Source organism: Phodopus roborovskii, unplaced genomic scaffold (assembly GCF_943737965.1).
Source record: "Phodopus roborovskii unplaced genomic scaffold, PHOROB, whole genome shotgun sequence".
Classification (NCBI taxonomy): Eukaryota; Metazoa; Chordata; class Mammalia; order Rodentia; family Cricetidae; genus Phodopus; species Phodopus roborovskii.
In genome coordinates, this window is record NW_026126829.1 from 19,670 (window position 1) to 40,665 (window position 20,996).

The following is a 20,996-nucleotide window of genomic DNA, read 5'->3' on the forward strand; positions in this document are numbered from 1 at the left end:
TTTGGTTCCAGTGTTGTCCACAGTCATTAAATTTGAATACAAGCTTTGTACTTAGTCCATGCCCTTTACCATGTTTGCTATTTCTCTGTACTTGCCATCACTCTGAATATGCACAACAGTCTGAATGTGATTTGCCTATGAATTTGATGGTAGAAGCTACTCTAGAATATCTTTTAGACATATTTTAATATGTGCTTATATTAAACATTTAGAAAATCATTTTGACCATTTTCTCCTATAGGAAACTCCAGAGGTTTAATCTGTTTGGAGATAGAAGCAAAGAAGTCTATCCAGCACATACCTCAAGAGGGAAGAACTTGACTTCAAGAAGATTAATCAGTTAAGTCACACAGTAAGCTTTACAAGGGCATGTGTTAATAACAAGTCTAGCTCTTGACTGAAAAGTAGTAAGACACAATCAAGAACAGTGATCTTTAAAAATTATGGAGGTAACGTACAGGCAAGAAGATCTGAATCCACATTTCCTGATCTTGTGTAAATGCTGTAGAAGCATGATGGACTACCTACAATTATAACTTTGGCAGGCCCAAGGTCAGGTATCCCAGAGCAAGCAGGCCCACAGAGGCTAGCCCTGTCAGCAGACTCTGGTTTGATTGAGAGAGCCTGCCTCTCTCTCTCTCTGTCTCTCTCTCTCTCACACACACACACAGTGTTGGGCTAGAATATATGTCCTATAAATATCTTAACTGCATTTTAGTTGTGATTATGTGACAATTGATGGCATAAATCTTTTGGGATAAATCATATAGCTTGCTGGGTAAGTATTGCTATGTGAATTGTTAATATTTTATTTTATGCATTTTAAGTGTTTGCCTGCATGGGTATATATGTACCGCATATATGTCTCTTTGCTACAAGTCAGAAGAGGGTTTTGGTTCTCTTGTAAATGTAGTGAGTGAAGGTAGTGTGCTGGTGGGTGGGTGCTGAAAAATGAACCTGGATTCTTCTGCAGAGAAAGCTCTCTTACACAAATCCCATTCCTGCTATTTAAAGGTGTTATTTTTTTCACTTGCTTTTATTATCTTTTCTGCATGTTTAATGTATCTTACTGATTACATTGTAATGTGAGACTAATTGCATTTGTAGATTGGATAGAAATAAAGTAATGGGAAACAATATATCTCAACATTGAATGCTTTGTGTTGCCCATTTCTAAAAGATTAGTGTCAAGTGCTAATGATAACATTGTGTTCTGTTTCCTTGTATAATTTAGCAGCTGTTTGAAAAATACTGAGTAGGAGTAGGAGACTAAAATAGCTGTCTTGTGTGTTTCTGCTGGAAATAGTGACCCCCCCAACATCCCTGTTGTCTCTAACTCAATTGCCAACACTATGGAGCACCTGATTTTACTGGGCAATGGTATTTCTGGCAACAGCACACTTATTACTGCAGTTGAACTAGAGTGGTGTGTAAATCTGAGTTCACTTGCCCTGGATTTCTGTGATTTTACAGCTGAGATGGCAAGAGTCTTAACTGATAGCAACCATGTGCCTTCACAGCGATCTCCTGGTCCGCAATGTTTCAGTGATGCACAAATGATTACACAACATGCCAAATGATGAGAACTATAAAGCCCTAGCAGGAAAGATCTCCAGCCTTCAGGTCTATCTAATGGCTTTTGATGTGCAAGGAGAAGACATGCTAAAGATTCTGAAACCCAGTATACCACTTGAGAGTGTTCACTTTGACAGCTATGTCACTTGTGTCTCAGGGGCTATTGTTGATCTTATATCCAGGCAGTACAGCAAATTTCTCACCCAGTTTTTATTGGTAATTATTGTAAGTGACACGTCTGGTTTTCCGGATCTTAGTGACAGGTGCAATAAAGATCAATTTATTTTATCAGCATGAAGGTGCACAAAGCTCATGGTGTGTGGTTTTATTCACTATAACTTGATACTGGCATCATACCTTAAAGTGTTTCATTCTGGTAAATATATCGCAAGTTTGAAAGTCCTGTCTCAACCCTGAGTGCTCTATCCCTGGGTCCCTGTAATGATTTTACCTGTCATGAGGAAATAATACTAACGTAGCTAAGGAAATAGATATGTAACTACCTACATTGGGTATATTCACTCCAATCAGAAGATCCTGAAATGATTAGGAGGAGGGACACAGAAAGAAGGAAAGTGTGACTTTTATACTTACAACCTCATCTTTTAGATTCTAGTGTTGATGTATTTACTATATTGTTTAAATTATCTATTACTTATACATATGCTTACTTCTTAGCCATTCATCTTAGTATGTGTACTATTCTCTTTTGAATAGAGTTGCTATTCAAATATACTAAGAGAAAATTTTACTTTAATACAAATACATTTTATTTTAATATAAATAATATATGAAAATGTCTTACCTAGGCATGGCATCACAAGTAAATAATCTGAGCTCTTGAGAGGCTGAGGTAGGAAGATTGCCAAGAGTTTGAAAGGGCAGTCTGGTCTACATAAGTGTTCTAGTCCAGCCTGAGATACAGTGTGAGACCATGTTCATAAATTAGTAATAATCAGAGTATAGTGGCACACATCTTAAATCCCAGGACTTCAAAGGAAGAGGAATACAGATCTCTGTGAGTTCAAGGCCATCATGGTCTACAAAGCTAATTCTAGGACCACCAGCGATGCTACACAGAAAAATCCTAACTCAAAAAACAAAAAGAACCAACAAATAGGTAACACAACAAGCAAGGACTGTTTTACCTCTATAGTAACTCTTTCATTGTTTTTGAAACTATTTTTCTTAGCCTGCAATTGTGTCCCTTTAGGTTTTACTTTATAATTGGCCATAGAATTATAGGTAATAGACAGAAAAAGATCCATATTAAAATTAGCAAGTGGTTGTTGGGGAAGATGGCTCACGGAATGAAGTGCTTAATGTGCAGGTACAGGACTAGTGTTCATATATCTGGAACCCATCTAACAGCCAGGCAGCTTGGTGGCCACCTCAAGTCCTCTACTCAGGAACAGAGAATAGAATCTCTCCCTGGGTCATGCTGGCTAGCTATTCAAGTTCTGGTTCAATGTCAAGATCCTCTCTCAACTAACAAATCAGAGAGCAAACAGGAAAGGCATCCAGTGTCACCTTTAGACCTCTACAAGTTGGCATACACTTGCATGCATGCACATTGTGTAAAGTAAAAACAGGGATTGCCAAACAATCCTTTTTAAAGCTTTTTCTTCTTTCAGAGTCTTAGATAGAAATAAAGCTTCATCATCTTCCTCACTTATCCTTTCCCAGAGGTGACCTCTGTTCTGAGGCTGACACATAGTCTTATGTTTCCTATGACTTCTGATAATAAACCATTGCTCTCAAAGTTCCAGATGTCATGACTGTAGACTATGAGAAGCCATAGGAAATATTTTTGCAATGAAGAAAAATTCCTGTTTTGTATATCAGGTTTTTGTTTGTTTGTTTTGGTCCTCAAGACAGGGTTTCTGTGTGTACCCTGGCTATTCTGGAACTCACTCTGTAGATCAGGATGAACTCAAACTCAGATATCTGCCTGCCTCTGACTCCTAAGCACTGGTTCTAAAGGCATGTGCTATCACAGCCCAGATACATACATACATACATACATACATACATACATACATACATATATGGGACTTAGGTGGGAAATAAAATGTGTTCCTTATGATAAATCAAATGTCTTTTTTTTTTTTTTTTTTTTTTTTTGCTGAGTGAAATACCACTTGACAGCTCACAACTCTGTGACATTATTAAGAGAGTATGAAACACCTTGGTAGTCATGACTTTTTATTCTCAATTTGTTTTAAAGGGAAAGGACTGACATGGTGAAATACAAATGTGTAGCTTCTTATGAAGCACTTACCGAGGAACAGAGTAAACTTACCAAAGACAGAATAAAACAGAAGAGAAAGACAGATGCCTTCTTCTTATATTTAAGATGATACCATGTGGGCACTCATCCTCATTGCTATTGCTGGTCTTTGTGGCTCTCATCTCAAATGCTTGCAGTCACTGAAGAAAGCATTAATATTTACCAAGGTGAACTAACCGAGGATGATGTGGATTCCCGTGCATAACCTTATTGAGCAGAGCAAGTATCGCTGGGCCTTGGTCAACCTTGGCAAGCAGTCCTGGACCCTGAATCACTCAGTGTCTTCACTAAACCAAATTGTCATTTTTACAGAGAGATACTAAACTTCAATGAAGACATTATGTTTTGTAAAATGTATAATTTCTGTGTCCAGATATGCAAGTAGGGTCTTAGTATTTTTTTTAAGTATTGTAAACTAAACAATTTGTGCTGTGTTAAATCAGCTTTATAGGATTATATATGTATATTCTATTTCTTGATCAAAGAAAATAGTTAGGTATTGGTTTTACAAGTAGAATGTTACATTGTACAGGGCTTTCTTGGTTGATTAGATTGTTACCAAACCTTAAGGGCAAATAGACAATAATTATCTGAGGTTGCTGCCTAACTTTTTCATTGAGGTACTCTGCTTTTTGGACATTTTTATTCTTTCTTTTTCAAAATGCCGAGCTTAGAAGCCAAATACACACACACACACACACACACACACACACACACACACACACACACACACTCATAGCATAGCCAGGTGGATTGAATGCAATGCACTGCATCTATGTGTTCTGGTAGCATCTCATTGATTTTGGTTTAAAATAGAAGGGAAGGTAGTGTCCCAAATGAGATTTCTTTAACAGAAACCTGAGTTTAACTTTTATTAACTATATAATAATTGATACTGCCAATTACCATTCTGAATTTCATATAGTATAAGTTAGATATTGTTTCATCCTTTTTAAATGCATTTATATAAACTGAACCCTCAAATTGCTGGATATTTTAGGCTATATCCGACTTAAGTTTTTTCACCTCTTACATTCAAGTTAGCTTCTTCAGCCCAGATATCAAAACAGTGGAGGCAGAAATGAACTGTATTCCAGGGAATACTTCAAGGCTAAGTGAAAGCACAGAACTGTAGGCAAACAGGCTTGCAAAACAATATTAGTCATAACATCCTTAACAAGTCACAGGATTCTCTCTGTCAGCATGCATGTCAGCTGGCAAAGAATAGATCTGCATGAAAAAGTGCCCACATGCTGGCTGGATCTGGCCGCTTTGGCCAGCTGGATGCTGCTAGATTGTACTATTTAATGTCGAATTTTGACTTGTGGTAGACAGCTGTGCTGTGTGTCAGCATCCTCAGATGAGGGATGGGAAAAAAAAGACAAGGAAAAAACGCATTTGAGTGAAGAGAGAATGGAAGGGAAAGAAAGGAAACACAAAAGCTTGTTCCATGACAGGTGTGAGTTGCTATGGTACATACAATAATGTTAAGGACAGCCTCCAATAATCAAGTAAGTAGCCGACATGGGTGGCTAGCAGTGCTGAGACCTGGCTGCTCCATTGGAAGTTTGGAAACACAATTTATTTATGGAACAACTTTATATATCTTAAAATGGTTTTACCATCTTATATTAAATGAACTGTTGACAGGCGTGCACTTTGTCCAGTGAGCACATACTATGTGGATTTTATATGCACATCTGTAGTGTGAATCCACTGGCACAGTGTGTGTAAATTCCAGATGTGGTGAGAGTTTCCCTTGTACAGGTCATCAGATAAAGCAACTCCTGACAGAAACTGTAAGGAAACCAGCAAAATGTTTGACCCAAAGATGGATGTTGTATGGTTTATGTTAAATATATATTCTTTTAATCACTGAAGAAAGCATTAAAAAGTGACCATTGTAATGTATTTTATTGTATATGAAACACAAACTGTCGATGTTTAAATAAAACTCTTTGGCTGCAGAGTTTAGAAAGCTTAAGTTTTTTTTTTTTTTTTTTTTTCACTTTGAGAAAATCCAAGCTTACAAACAGACTAAGTCAAGCATGTTCACACACTCCTATAATCCTAGTTCTTAGAGACAACAGGAAGATTGTAAATTGAAGGTCACTGTCTCAGTTACTTCTCTGTTGCAGTGAAAAGCACCATGACTAAGGCATCTTATAAAAGAATGTGGTTAATTGGGCTCACAGTTTCAGATGGTGGAAGAAAAGCAGGACACCAGCAGGAAAATCTGAGAACTCTTTTCTTCATCCACAAGTAGGAGGGAGGAAGAACTGAATATGGCACAGGGCTTTTGAAACCTCACAGTCCTATATCTTAGTAACTGTTCTATTGCTGTGTGAAATGACACCATGACCAAGGTAGCTCCTGTAAGTGGAAACATTTAACTTGGGGCTTGCTTACAGTCTTGGTGGCTTAGACAATTGTCAACATGTGAAAAGAATGGCAGCATGCCAGCAGGGATGGTTCTGAAGAAGTAGCAGAGTTGCTTTTTTTTTTTTTTTTTCATTTATTTATTTTATATAACCAAGTTCATTTAAATGAAAACAAACATTTATACACAATATTTGGGAATTTGGGCGTCATTCTTTCCAAACTCCTTCCTACTGGTAAGGGGCGCTGTCATGGGTGATTCGAAGAAGATGCAGAAATCCTGGCTGTAGTCTGTAAGTTTTGAATGTAGGATCACCTCATACTCTGTTTCAGGTGGTCTGGCTTGATCAAACCACATTAGTCTGGAAGGAATCCACATCTTTTTATTTTCTGTGGAAACAAAAATAGAAATCCTTTTCCCCAGTAACTTGTCCTTGAACTTAAATTTTGGAGTCAAAGCATTTTTTAATTTAATTTATTATTTTACATATCAATCCCAGTTCCCTCTCCCTCCCTCCCTCCTTCTCTCCCTTCCTCCCTTCCTCCCTTTTTCCCTCCTTCTTCCCTCCCTTTTCTCTCTCTGCCCTCTCACATGCCCTCTAACCATCCTCTGCTCCCATACCCCCACCCCAATTCCATATGTAGGGGAATGCCATCCAGTTGGGGCCATGTAGGTCTGACAGGTCATGTGAAGTAGGGACTAGGGCTTCTCTCCTGCCTCTAGATTAAGGCAGTTATCCCAGTCCAAAAACTGTTGTTTCTATGTGAAATAAAAAATTTTATTTTAAAAATATATTCATGAATCTATATAAGTATTTCATATGATATCAATGCATGAATCTATATTTAAAAAGACAGTGGAAGGACAAAAGCCACATGGCAACATACTCTGAAGTGTTGTAAACATCACTTCCTAACAGATGTTTTCCATTGATTCAACCATTGTCTACTTTACTAAGTATTGTATACTGATTTTATGTTTTGTTTATGAAAGAAGATGAAGCAGAGATGGTTACTCTTATATCCTATAATTACACACTCACATTGCTCAAAAGTAATGCCCAATTCAATTTCATGAGCTTTCACCTGTCCCATTATCACTTCAATTAGTCTAAGTATAAGGGAAACTAAATGTCTTATCATGTCAGGCTCTTGTTTCAGGCTATGAACAAACTATGACAGCAAGAATCTGGGTCCCTAGGATTCACAGAGCAGGAGAACGACATTTAGTATGTGATTACTACAGGCCAGAATTAGCACTTAAATAATGAATTTGATTTCTTGAGTTGCAAATTTTAGGTCAGATATGGAACAATTTTGCATGTTTTTATGCCCAATGAAATTAATAGTATTTTGGGAATCAAAATTGCTAATACAAAGTAAAATACTGCTCCAGGGAGAGAAAGAAGAAAGTGGGTTTAAACAGAGATTTAAGGATGTCAAGTTTACAAAAGTTTCAATATAAAACTTGATTGTAGATAAATACTAGTCATTAGTTCTTTTCAATTTGCTGAATCAAGAAATAAAATGGGAATGAAGAAGTAGATGTACATGTTGTAAAATTCTAATTAACAGAAGAGAGGGAAGCAGTGCATTCAGTACAAAGCTTTGCTTTCTGTCTGGAGCAGAAACACCTCCTGGTCACTGAATGTCCCCATTGCCACTAGGGAACCATTCCAGTCATGATCACACTGCTGTGCTAGAGAATGAGTTCTTATGCTGTTCCTTTACACTGAAGCAAAATATAACTTAACAGGTGAAAACCACTGGTTGAATACACCGACAGGAAATTCATTAGTTAGGTCTCACTCTCTATTCCTATCAGTATGCAAGACCAAGAACATGAACACCAGTCTGAAGATACTTGAACTCCCTACCTCAGAAAGAGGTATCTCAAAGTAGTTACATTACGGCAGCTCTCTCAATGCAGCCCATGGAAAACAGTCAATATCTTATATGTTAAGAATAAAATGACAGGCATGGTGGTACGCACCCTTAATTCCAGCACTCTAAGGGCAAAATCAGGAATATCTCCAAAGTCAAGGCCAGCCTGGTCATCACAGCAAGTACAAGGGACTACACACACAGACCCTATCTCTAAGAAGCAAGCAAACAAAATTAATCAATGTATAAATAGTTAAACTGAGAAAAGAGGAAATATATAAAAAGCCAGTCAGACTGACAGGAAGAGAATAGGGCTCTTTGCCTACTGTGTGAGCTGAGAACCTCAGCTGTCACCAGAATGTACTGTAGAAAAATAATATTCCAGCTGTCAATTAATCACCATACATTGAGCATCAGAATAGGAATGCCTGTACCTACTTTTGCTCTCTCTCTCTCTGTCTCTCTCTCTCTGTCTCTCCCATCTCTTTCACCTATCACACACAGCATACACAAGCACACTTGTTTTTGAAGTGTTAAAACTCGTCAGTGAACTAAGTTTAAAAAAAAAAAACCTGAAGTTCATCATTAGGCAATATTCTGGCTTCTTTAAACCATATGTAAGTTTTTAAAGTCTCTTATTCTTCATTTTTGGTCATTCATATCTAACTGCAAAAAGTAGGGTACATATTTCGTAAGATAACCAAATCACAAAAACTACAAATGCTTTACATCTTTTTATATAATTTATGTCTGCAGATAGATGCATTGTTGTTCACTACTCCCATGTCTGATGAACACATGCATGTCTGGTGTACTTGGAGGCAGAAGTGGCCACTGGATTCCTTAGATCTGGAGTGCTTTAAACCCCAATATGAATACTGAACTCTGGTTTGACGTAGCAGCCAGTCTTAACTACTGAGCCACCATCTCTCCAGCCATAGACATTTCCCCCTTGAACCACTGAATTGTTGGTACAGTAAAAAAGACTACATTATGGAATCATGTTTATGGAAACCTGGCTGGGTTTTTGGTTATTTATTTTGTTTTGTTGTTTTGTATAATCGATGCCAAACAAGATTATTTATTCAGTAGAAATTTATTTGATTAAATATACAATATCTCTACATTTGTCTAAAACCATAGCGAACACATTCCAGGTAAAGATACAAAGCATTCCCAGTTTAAGATAGACCAATAATAAAATTACATTTATAAAACTACCATAATTATGAATAGGTAGTCCACCTGAAAAATACTATACAGAATTAAATAAAATGGAAAAAATTACCAATAAGATTCAGAGTTAAATCATCCTTATTTACAAAATGCTATTCTGTTACCATTTGATTTGAGGAGCAATATCATCACATAGGAACAGCAGTTACCTAAACTTCATCTAAAAAGAAAATGGATGCCGAGGAATCGGTCAGGTGTCCTCTGTCTCCAGATGTTCCAGTGCAGGCTGGAGGTTCTGGTGCAGGTTGACTGGAAGTAGGATTCAAGTCAGGAGAGAACTCATTTCTACTTTGAGATGTAAGAGTGGTGGAAGAACTCGAAACTTGGGGGAAGATAAGATGGAAATCCCCTTCATTTGCACACATTTCTCCCTGTTCCAAGAGACAGGAAAAAGACAGTGGGAGTTGAAACCCTGTACTGCACCCTTGTTAAACCACTAGTTCCAGCCCTTATTCTGGTATCCAAACATTCATACCACAATATTTGATCTGCCAAATAAATCTTGACATTACATAATGGACATTTGAGCTACAAAGGACTAATAATAACATCACAAAAAATTTCAAGGGTGTTTGTCACTGGCAGCAATGCAAGATCTCAATACAGTGCAGACTTACTGGAAATAAGCTTTTCAATACATTAAAACTTTGAAACTTAACATTCAGGTCATTGATCTCGACCTGATATCCTATTTGAAGCATTTCCTGTCATGCCAAGGACAACCTTAAATCCCTCCACCACCAAAAAAAAAAGCCTCATGGCATGCTCATAGAAACTTAAGACTAAAGGTGAGGGCACAGAGCAGACAACTAGGACAACTAAGCTAGTTCTTGTCTAGTATTGGAAATATGATTTTCTGTATGGAAACATGTGATTCCAAAGGGGGAAATTATACTGTAAAATCAATAAATTACTTTTATTTTAAAATGTAAGGGTTGGAAAGAATTTCAAAAAATTCAATAAATGACTAAATATGATCTTAGATTTTGATTAGGATCATGTGGGAACCACTACTTAGGAGACATACTTAATACTTTAAAACAATTTAGCCAGTAATCATAAGACAAACATCTAAGTAATTATTTTAAATATTTTTTTTATTTTAAATATTTTAAATATACTCTTATATTACATGAAGTACACATATACTTAACATTAAAAATGCTTGTAACTGAACATTGGTGGCACAGGCCTTTAATCCCAGTATTTGGGAAGCACAAACTAGCTTTCCAGTTAAGGCTCCAAAGCTATAGGGAAACCCAGCCTTGGGGAGAAAAACAAAGCAAAACAAAAACCTGCTTATACATTCAATGATCTTTTAACCTATCATATTACAGTTAAAATTCAAATTCAAATTTGCCTAATATTGATCAAGGTGAAGCTTTTACTTCCTTTGATGCTGGACAGTAACCTGTGAGCCATATAAACCCTGTCCCTCTCAAGTTGGTTCTGGCTAGTGTTTCTCCCTGTAAAAGGAACCTAACTTGATGGAAAGCACAGATAAGCACTGACACAAACACAGACCTTTAAAGAAAGCCTACATGGCATTGGAGGAAACTGCAGGCCTTCAATATCCCTTATTGGGACATACTGTTGAGGATCTGCACAGGTGTTTCCTGGTGGAGGAGTTGGTGGGATCTGTCCTCTAGGATCACCTGGTAAGGCAGGGCCTCCAGGGCCTCTAACCTTGGGAACAAGTGGAGGAATCAAGCCATGGCCAGCTGGTTGGCATTCAGCAGGGACATAGTTGGGCACACTTGCCTTCTGTAACAGAGAAACAATCAGCAGTAAGTAAAGACATTTAATTAACAGCTCCTTTCCTGGGTGTGTGAGGCATAGAAGAAAGCAGTCCATTACATTCTAGTAAGGCTGGGGATAGGCTCAGTATCCCACAAAGGTGCAGGAGCTGCTTATTTGTTATTCTAAGTAGTTTTACTGACTTCACTCTCTCCACACCTCTTCCATATTGTAGTTGAAGTTCTAGCTAAGGCATTAAGACAACAAAAGAAGATCCACGGAATACAAATTAAAAGTAACAAATCAAACTTTCACTATTTGCAGATGATATGACAGGTTACATCAGGGAATACCTACCACTGATAGACACCTTTACCAAAGTGGCAGGATACAAAATTAACTAAACATATAAAAAAATTAATCACTAACCCTACTATATACATATGATAAAGGGGCTGAGAAAGGAATCACAGAAACATCTCTTTTTTTTTTTTTTTTTTTTTTTTTTGCATTATCCAAGAAAACATAAAATAGCTTGGGGTAATGTTAACCAAACAAGTGAATAACTTATTTAATAAGAATTTTGAGTCTTTAAAGAAAAAAAATTAAAGAAGATACCAGAAAATGGGAAGATCTCTCATGCTTTTGGATAGGTAGGATTAACATAGTAAAAATAGTAGTCTTTCCAAAAGTAATCAACAGATTCAATGCAATCCCTATCATAAACCCCAGCACAATTCTTCACAACCTTGAAAGAACAATAGTTCTTCCTATGGAAAAACAGTAGACCCAGGGTAGGCTAGACAACGTTGTATAATAAAGGAACTTCTTTCTGGAGGCATCACTTTCCCTTTCTTCAAGCTCTACTGTAGAGCTATAGTCCTGAAAACAGTTTGGAACTGTCACAAAAATGGATAGGAAGACCAATGGAATCAAATTTAAAACACTGATATTAACTCATACATCTACCAATACCTGATTTTTGACAAAGCAGCTAAAGTTATACAATGGAATATAAAAAGCATTTTCAACAAATTGTGCTGGCATAACTGGAGGCTGACCTGTAGAAGACTCCAGATCACTATGCATAATACTTAAGTCTAAATATATCAAAGAAAGACCTCACCATAAATCCAGCCACATTGAACCTCCCAGAAGAGAAAGGGGGAGGTATCCATGAAAAAATTGGTACAGGAGCCTGCTTCCTGAACATAACTCCAGTACCACAGACTCTGAGATCAACAATTAATAAATGAAATCTCTTGAAATTGAAAAGCTTATTTAAGACAAAGAACACAGTCAACAAGACAAAATGGCAGCCCACACAATGGGAAAAGATCTTCAACAACCCCACATCTGACATAGGGCTGATTTCCACAATGACAAAGAACTCAAGAAGCTAGGTACCAAAACACCAAATATTCTAATTAAAAAGTATGGTACAGAACTAAATAGAGACACCTAAGAATGTGTTCAAAATCCTCAGACACCAGGGAAATGCAAATCAAAAAACTCTGAGATATCATCTTACTCCTGTCAGAATAGCTAAAAACAAAAACACAAATGACAGTTTATGCTGGAGAGGATATGGAGACTGTAGTAAATTCTTCCACTGCTGATGGGAGTGCAAACTCGTACAGACATTTTGGAAATCAGTATGGTGGTTCCTCAGAAAAATGGGAATCAGTGTACCTCAAGTTTCAGTAATTCCACTCTTAGGCATATACCCAAAATATGCACACTCATATAACAAGGACATCTGTTCAACTATGTTCATTGAAGCATTATTTGCTCAACTGAAGAATGGATGGAGAAAATGTGGTACATTTAAAGAATGAAATACTATTCAGAGGGAATAAACAATGTAATCTGGAAATTTGCTGGCAAATGGAAGGAACTAGATGGAACCATCCTGAATGAGGTAACCCGGTCACAAAATGACAAACATGGTATGTACTCACTCATATATGGCTTTTGGACAGAGCAAAGGATGGCCAGCCGACAATCCACAATGCCAGAGAAGCTAGGAGACAAGGCGGACCCTCAGAGAGACATACATGTTGCCGTGGAGAAGGAGAAATGGGCAAGATCTCCCTAGAAAATTGGGAGAATTGTGGATGGTGGGAGTTAGGGAGAAAATGATGAGAGAGGTAGGCATAATGGAACAGGAAGATTGAGTTAGGGAAAGAATAGGGGAGAGCAAGAAAGGAGACATTATAATAGAGGGAACCATAACAGTTTTTAAGAGAAATCTGGCACTAGGGAAATGCCAAGAGATCTATAAGAATGACCCCAACTCACAATGTGAGCAACAGTGGAAAGGCTACCATAAATGCCTTACCTTGATAATGAGATTGATAACTAACTTATATGCCATCATAGAACCCTCATCTAGTAGCTGATGGAAACAGAAGCAGTACCCACAGATAAACACTGAGCCAAACTCCTAGAATGCAGTTGCAGAGAGGGAGGGATGTTGAGACAAGGAGTGAAGGTCAGTGTACAGAAACTCACTGAGGCAGCCTACCTGAACAAGGGGAAACACATGTACCCAAAACTGATAACTGGGTAATCAGCATTGGACCGACTTAGACCTCTAGAATGTGGGACTCAGGTAGAAGGCCCCGTAAGTCTAAGGGGCTTCTGTCAGTGGAACCAGGATGTATCCCTGGTGCACAAAAGGTCTTTGGGTCCACATTCTCCATGGAAAAATATTCACTTAGCCTAGAGCCAGGAGGGAGGGCCTAGTCCCTACTTCAAATAATTTGACAGATTTAGATGATCCCACCTTGAAGGCATCACCCTCCCAGTGGAGGGTTACGGGAATAGGATGGGAAGGTTCCCAAGGGGGCATGAGAGAGAGAAGGATCAGGGATCAGTATCTAAAACAAGAAAAAATAATAAATATAACTAAAAAAAAGATTCAAATAAGATTTCAAGGGAGAAAATCTGAAATCGTGTACAGCATCTAAACAAGCGTTGAATTTCATGTAAATGTTGTACTTCTTTTAGGGCGATATATTGGGCTTCTTTCTGTTTTTTATCTTAATATTTTTTTTTTCATTAACAGGAATGGGTGTTTTCCTACATGTATATCTTCATACTATATACATTCAGTTTTCTGGAAGGATACAATAAGCCTTCAGATCCCTTGAAACAGGAGGTAAGAAGGTGCTGGCAATTAAACCCAAGTTCTTTAGGAGAGCAGCCAGGGCTCTTAACCTGTAAGCCATTTAGCAAGCCTATGTGGATTTTTGAGACAAGATCTGCTTATAAGGCCCACACTGGCTTTTAATTTACCATCTTTCTGATGTAGCCTGCCAAAATGCATGGATTACATGGACCATCAAAATTTGTCTTGTGATCTGTACTATTTCGCAGAAGGTTACAAGCCAACAATGAGAATGTTAACTCTAAGTACAGGTATATTATATTAATATCATAATATCACAAAGTAGAAGAGCTCTCACCTTGTTCTAATAAAACAGAGAAACTAGTTGTGGATTCTTGGGTAGAATTCAGTTTCCAATACTTACCCCAGGGTCTATTTTGGTGGCATTCTTCTTGTATTCCAACGTGGAGGATGCTGGCCTATCTAGACAGGAAAATCAAATCAGGAGAACTTCATGAGTTCTCACTTTAACCCACGACTGTTTCCAGATCCAAGTGACCCTGACATGTTCCACTCCCCCTGGCCAGTACAGAGAACAACTGGACACAAATACAATAGTATTCCTCATTAGGGTCCCCAAAGCACCATGAGAACCTTGGAAATTTCAATAGGACAAAAGAACATTCGTTTGCAGTGTGCTGGTGACCTTTCCAACAGGCTCTTAGGTAATCATACTGAGGTAGCCTAAGCGAAGAACTCAGGATGAAGCATCTGCTTCCTCTGTCTATGTGTGACAGCCCTTAAAATATATTTTTCTTAAAAAGTACCCTTATAGATAACAAATACACAATGAAAATTTAAATGGTTTCATTTTATACTTAATGTGATTTTCTGTCATACCTACAGTAGATACACATCTTTCCCACCTTCAGAGGGTAGTGAGTGATAATTGAAGAGGTCCTGGGAGATTCACTCAACTAAATGAAAAATGATTAAATAAGCTAACTAATAAAGAACATGAAACCAAAAAATTTTACTGGTTGTCTTACACAAATCAACTGACATTTTCCTGGCTAAAATCTTTCACTACTACACTGGATATAAATAAACGGTTTAAAAAGTTGAGAAGTAAAAAAAAATAAAAAAAAAAAGTTGAGAAGTTTGCTATTGAAAAGAGTAAAGTTTGTATTACAACCCTTGAAGGAAACCCTTCAAATGGCAACAAAACTAACCTTAACACATTCATTAGATGACATACATGAAACATGACACAACAAGAAAGGGCTAGAGAAATGTGTTTACAGGGTAATGTTATGGGCTGCTCTTCCTTAGGACTTATGCTTAATAGCAAGCCACTACACAGCAGCACACAACTATCTGTAACTCCACTTCCTGGGGCACTGATGCCCTGTTATGGCATTCTGTGGAATCAAACACACATGTAATACACAGAAATCAGATGGTAGAGATGACAGATTAATGGGATACCTACCAAAGAAAGGTGCTAACGGGGAATACAACCAGGCCAAAGGAGAGAAGTGACTTATAGTGAACTGCAATGTGGATGTTGTCAAGGAAAAGAATATAAACCTATGACAACTGAAATGGTACTTGTCTATTACTTGAATAACCAAAGGGGACATTACGATGAAAAACCAAAAAGTATTTTTATTTAACAATGTAAGTATATAAAAAAATTTCAAGGACTTCAAAAATAATTATGTTGGAGAGGATGTGGAGGAAGGGGAACACTCATCCACTGCTGGTGGGAGTGCACACTTGTACAGCCATTTTGGAGATGACTATGTTGGTTCCGCAGGAAAATGGGAATCAGTTTACCACAGATCCGGCAATGCCACTCTTAGGCATATAACCAAATGATTTACATCCATGAAACAAAGACATGTGCTCAACTATGTTCATAGCAGCATTATTTGCAATAGCAAGAACCTGGAAGCAATCTAGATGCCCCTCAACTGAAGAATGGATAGAGAAGATGTGGCACATTTACACAATGGAATACTACTTTACAGGAAAAAAAAACCAATGGAATCTTGAAATTCACAGGCAAGTGAATGGAACTTGAAGAAACCATCCTGAATGAGGTAACCCAGTCACAAAAAGAGGAACATGATATGAACTCACTCATATATGGAATTTAGACATACAGTAAAGGATCACCAGCCTATAATACACACCTCCAGAGAAACTAGGATACAAGGAGGATTCTAAGAGATTCACTTAAGGTCCGTCAGAGAAGGGGAAAGGGACAATGTCTCTGAGCATTTTGGAAGTGGAGGGACAACAGTGAGTGTAGAGGGAGCTAGGAGAAAGAGAAGGGGAGGACAGGAAAGCACGTGGGACTTGGAAGATTGAGTCAGAGGAGCAATAGACAAGAGAGGAGAGAGAGAGAGAGACAGAGAGAGAGAGAACCATAAAAGAGGGAGCCATTAAAGGTTTGAAGAGAAAACTGACTCTAGAGAAATATCCAGTGACCTACAAGACTGACCTCAACTAACAATTTGAGCAACAATGGAAAGGCTACCATAAATGCCATTTCATGATAAGGAGATCAACGACTAACTTATCATCCATCATGGAGCCCTCATCTAGTAGCTGATGGAAACAGAAGCAGACACCCACATTTAAACACTAAGTTGAACTGGAATCTAATGCAGAGAGGGAGGACAAGACCAGACATCAAAAACACACAGAGACAGCTGACCTGAACAAGGAGGAGCTAATGGGCCCCAGACTGATAGCTAGGAATCCATCATGGGACTGAATCAGACAGCCTGAACATGGGTCTCAGTTGGAAGGCCTGGGCAATCTAAAGGACCTTGGTCAGAGGAACCAGGATGTATACCTGGTGCAAAAATGGACTTTGGGAGCATATTCCTTTAATCTGGAGGCAGAAGGGGAAGCCTATTCCCTACTCTAAATGACTTGACAGATTTAGGTGACCCTTCCTGGAATGCATCACCCTACATGTGGAGTGGGGTGGTGGGAGTGGAGGGTGGTCTGAGGAGATGGGAGAATGGGAGAGAGGCAAAGAGCAAGTGAGGGAGAGGGAACTGGGGTTGATATGTAAAATAAATAAAGAAAGAAACAAACAAATAAAAATTGTATATCTCCCTCTTTAAAAAAATTAAAATATAATCATGTGGGAACTGCTATTCAGGAGTAATACTTGAAACCACTTTTAAATAACTTTTAGAAAACATATAACTAATTATTCAAATAATGGCCCCAATGCATTTCTATGAAATGAAACACACATAATTAAAATCTAAAAACTACTTGCATCTGGGCATTGTTGATACAGGCATTTAATCCCAACACTTGGGAAGCAGAGAGATGTGGATTTCTGTGAATTCATGGCTAGTCTGTTCTACTGAGTGAGTTCCAGGGCAGGCTTCCAACATATACAAAAACTTTGCCTTGGGGAGAATAAAACAATCAAACAAAAATACCCCACAAACAGTCTGTACATTTACTGATCTTCTGGCCTATCACAGCACAGTTCAAATTCAATGTTCCCTATGGTGGATCAAGGTGAAACCTTGACTTACTTTGTTGATGGAATGTATCTTTGAACCATGAAAACTGTTTCCCCCTCAAGTTGGTTCTGGCCAGTATTTCTCCCAGTAACAGAAACCAAACTTGAATAAAAGAACAGATAAACATTGACACATGCAGGGACCTTTAAAAATGCCTACCTGGCACTAGAGAGAAAGGTGGGCCTGCAAAGTCCCTGGGTGTGATATACTGTCCGGAATCTCCACAGATGTTTCCAGGAGGAGGTGGAGGCAGGATTGGGCCTCTTGGATTCCCTGGAAAGGCAGGGCCTCTAGGACTTCTGACCAAAGGATCCAGTGGAGGAATCACGTCATGACCAACCGCATTGCATTCAGGAGGACTAGAGTTAGGCAAAGGTGCCTTCTGTAACAGAGTCACAATCAACAGTAAGTGAAGCTTCTTGATTCATAGCTCCTTTCCTGTGAGTGTAGGAATTATAGAAAGCCTGGGAACAGGCTGAATTTTCCTCATGTGTGTGAGAGCCACTTATTCACAGTCAGAAGTAGTTTTACTATCTCAACAGAAAGCTTTATGGATGGAACTAATCATCTACCTAGCTCCACCACAAACACAAATACAGTAAAAGCAGATCAAAACAGACACTTTTAAAAACAGATATACACCAGGATATGTTGGCACAGGCCATAAATCTCAGAATTTGTCTATTAGAGAAAGGTGGATATCTGTCAGAATGAGCGTGTCTGGTCAACAGAGTGAGTTCCAGGACTGACTCAAGATCTACTGGGATATCCTATCTCTAGGAAAAAACAACAAACAACAACAACAAAACCCCCCAAAACATAGAACTTTTATCAAACATAGATACAAAAGGAAAATGTTTAACATGTTGGTGATTTCAAAATGATCCAAATTAATTTTATATTTGGAAAATGAAATACATGTTTAGATTCAAATAAGATTCAAGGAAGAAAATCTGAAATGTAGACAGCACATATACAAGCTTTGAAGTTCTTCTAAAACTTGCACTTCTTTAAGTAGGAGATATCAAGTTTTTTTTCTCTTGCTTTTTTTTTTTTTTGTATATTTTTAATGCCAAAGAAATGGGTGTCTTGCTTGCATGTATATCTGCATTCATTGTTAAATTTTTGATTGTGAGCCTTGCCTTTAATGGCTGAGCCATCTCTCCAGCCCTATAAACTCATTGTGAAAGAATGATAGGATAGGGATTCAGATCTCTTGAATTGGAGGTAAGGATTGTCTGCCTGAAATCATGTGCTGGGATTCAAACCCAGCTCCTATGGGAGAGCAGCCAGTGCTATTAACCTGTTAGCCATTTCTCCAGCTCAGTAGTTTTTTGATTCACAATCTATGCATATTGGCTACACTGGCTTTGAATGTACCATACTCCTACCTCATGATGTGGGAGTTGGAAAAAACTCGAATCTTGTGGTGAGGTAAGATGGAAATGCCCTGGGTTCAGTCACATTTCTCATGTTCCAAGAGATGGGTAAAGGACAGCTTAAGTTCAAAGCCCAAATACAAAACCAAAATCTTCAGCACTTGTACTGATATCCCATCACTCAGACATTACTTGATCTAAGAAATAAATCTTGACATTGAAAAAAAACCTTCTTAGCTACATAGGACTAATAAGAAAGAATGTCTCCAGCAATTTTAGGTACATTTTCCCTATTTTGGCAGATATGCAAGATCTCAATACATTGGAGACTTACTGTAACATAGATTTTCAATGGAGTAAATCTCAAAGACTTAACATTCCCATTATGATCCTGACCTGATATCCTACAAGATATATTTCCTGTGTTGCCAATGAAATAAATTCCCTCCAAAATTCTCATATCATTCTCCTAGAAGGTTAAGAGTAGTTGCCATGGCAAAGTACAGACACTTAGGACAACTGAGATAGTTCTAGTCTAGTACTTGAACAATTGATTTACCGTATAGGAACATATGAAGCAAAAGAGAAAATTATGCTGTATAAACAACAAATAACTGTTATTTTCAATTGTAAAGGCTGGAAAGAAGTTGAGGAATTCAACAAATTCAGTGAGGTCCATGACTGGCACCATATCTAATGGGAACACTATCTCTAGTTAAAAAAAAAAGAAAAAAAAAAAAAAAGAAAAGAAAGCAGACACGTTTTAATCGAACAAACACACACACACACACACACACACACACACACAGGAAAATGATTGATATGTGGACATTTATAAAATGACAAAGTCATTTGAAAAGTAAAATACATACATATTAATATTCAAATAAGATTCCAAGAATTTATGAAATAGTGTAAAGCAAGTAAACAAGCTTGGAAGTTCATGTAAAAGTTGAACTTCTTGAATGGGAGATATCTGGTTTCTTTTTCTTGTTGGATTATTTTAGTGTTTTTTTTTTCATTTCACAGATATGGTATATTTTCCTGTATGTATGTCTGCATACTATAGTCATTCAGTGTTCTGTAAGGATAGAATATGCAAATCCCTTGGAGGTAAGATGGATTGTGAGCCACCACTCCAAGCTTGGAAATTAAACCTAGGTCCTGTATAAAAGGAGACATTGCATTTAACTGGAATGCCATTTCTCAAGTCTGTGTGGTTTAATGAGGCATATTCTGCATATATAGCCCACACTGGATTATATATTCCCATCCTACTGCCTCACTCTGGAAACTGCTGGGATCACATGTACCATCAAACAAAGGCTAGTGAGCTAAACAATTTCACATAAGGTTACAGACCAACAAAGAAAGTTAATGCTAAGTGCAAGTATATTTAACTCAAGCCTTGCTCTAAAATAAACAAGAAACTAGGTGTGCATCCACGGGTAGAATTCAATGTTCAGTACTTACGTTAGGATGATGTTTGTTGGCATTCTTCCCAGAATACAATGTGCAGGATAAATACATATATAATAGGTAAAATACATACATAATAGGATCCCAAAAAGATTTCAAGAAAGAAAATCTGAAAGAGGGTACTGAAAGTAAACAAGCTTGGAATTCATCTAAAAGTGTACTACTTGAAGTGTTCGATATCAGGTTTATTTCTCTTGTTTGCTTATTTTAGGATATTTTTTATTTCAGAGACATGGGAATTTGCCTGCATGTATTTCAACATATTGTATCCATTCAATATTCTGGAAATATATGATAGGGCATCATATCCCATGAACAGGAATTAAGAAGGATGGTCATCAACTACACAGGAGTGGGGAGTTAAA

The 20,996-nt window shown here is 37.7% G+C and overlaps 1 pseudogene; it reads left to right on the forward strand.

The window, feature by feature from the left end:
- Positions 1–212: 212 nt before the first annotated feature.
- On the forward strand, positions 213–4,250 carry LOC127214631 (F-box only protein 33-like; annotated as a pseudogene).
- The last annotated feature ends 16,746 nt before the right edge of the window (positions 4,251–20,996 follow it).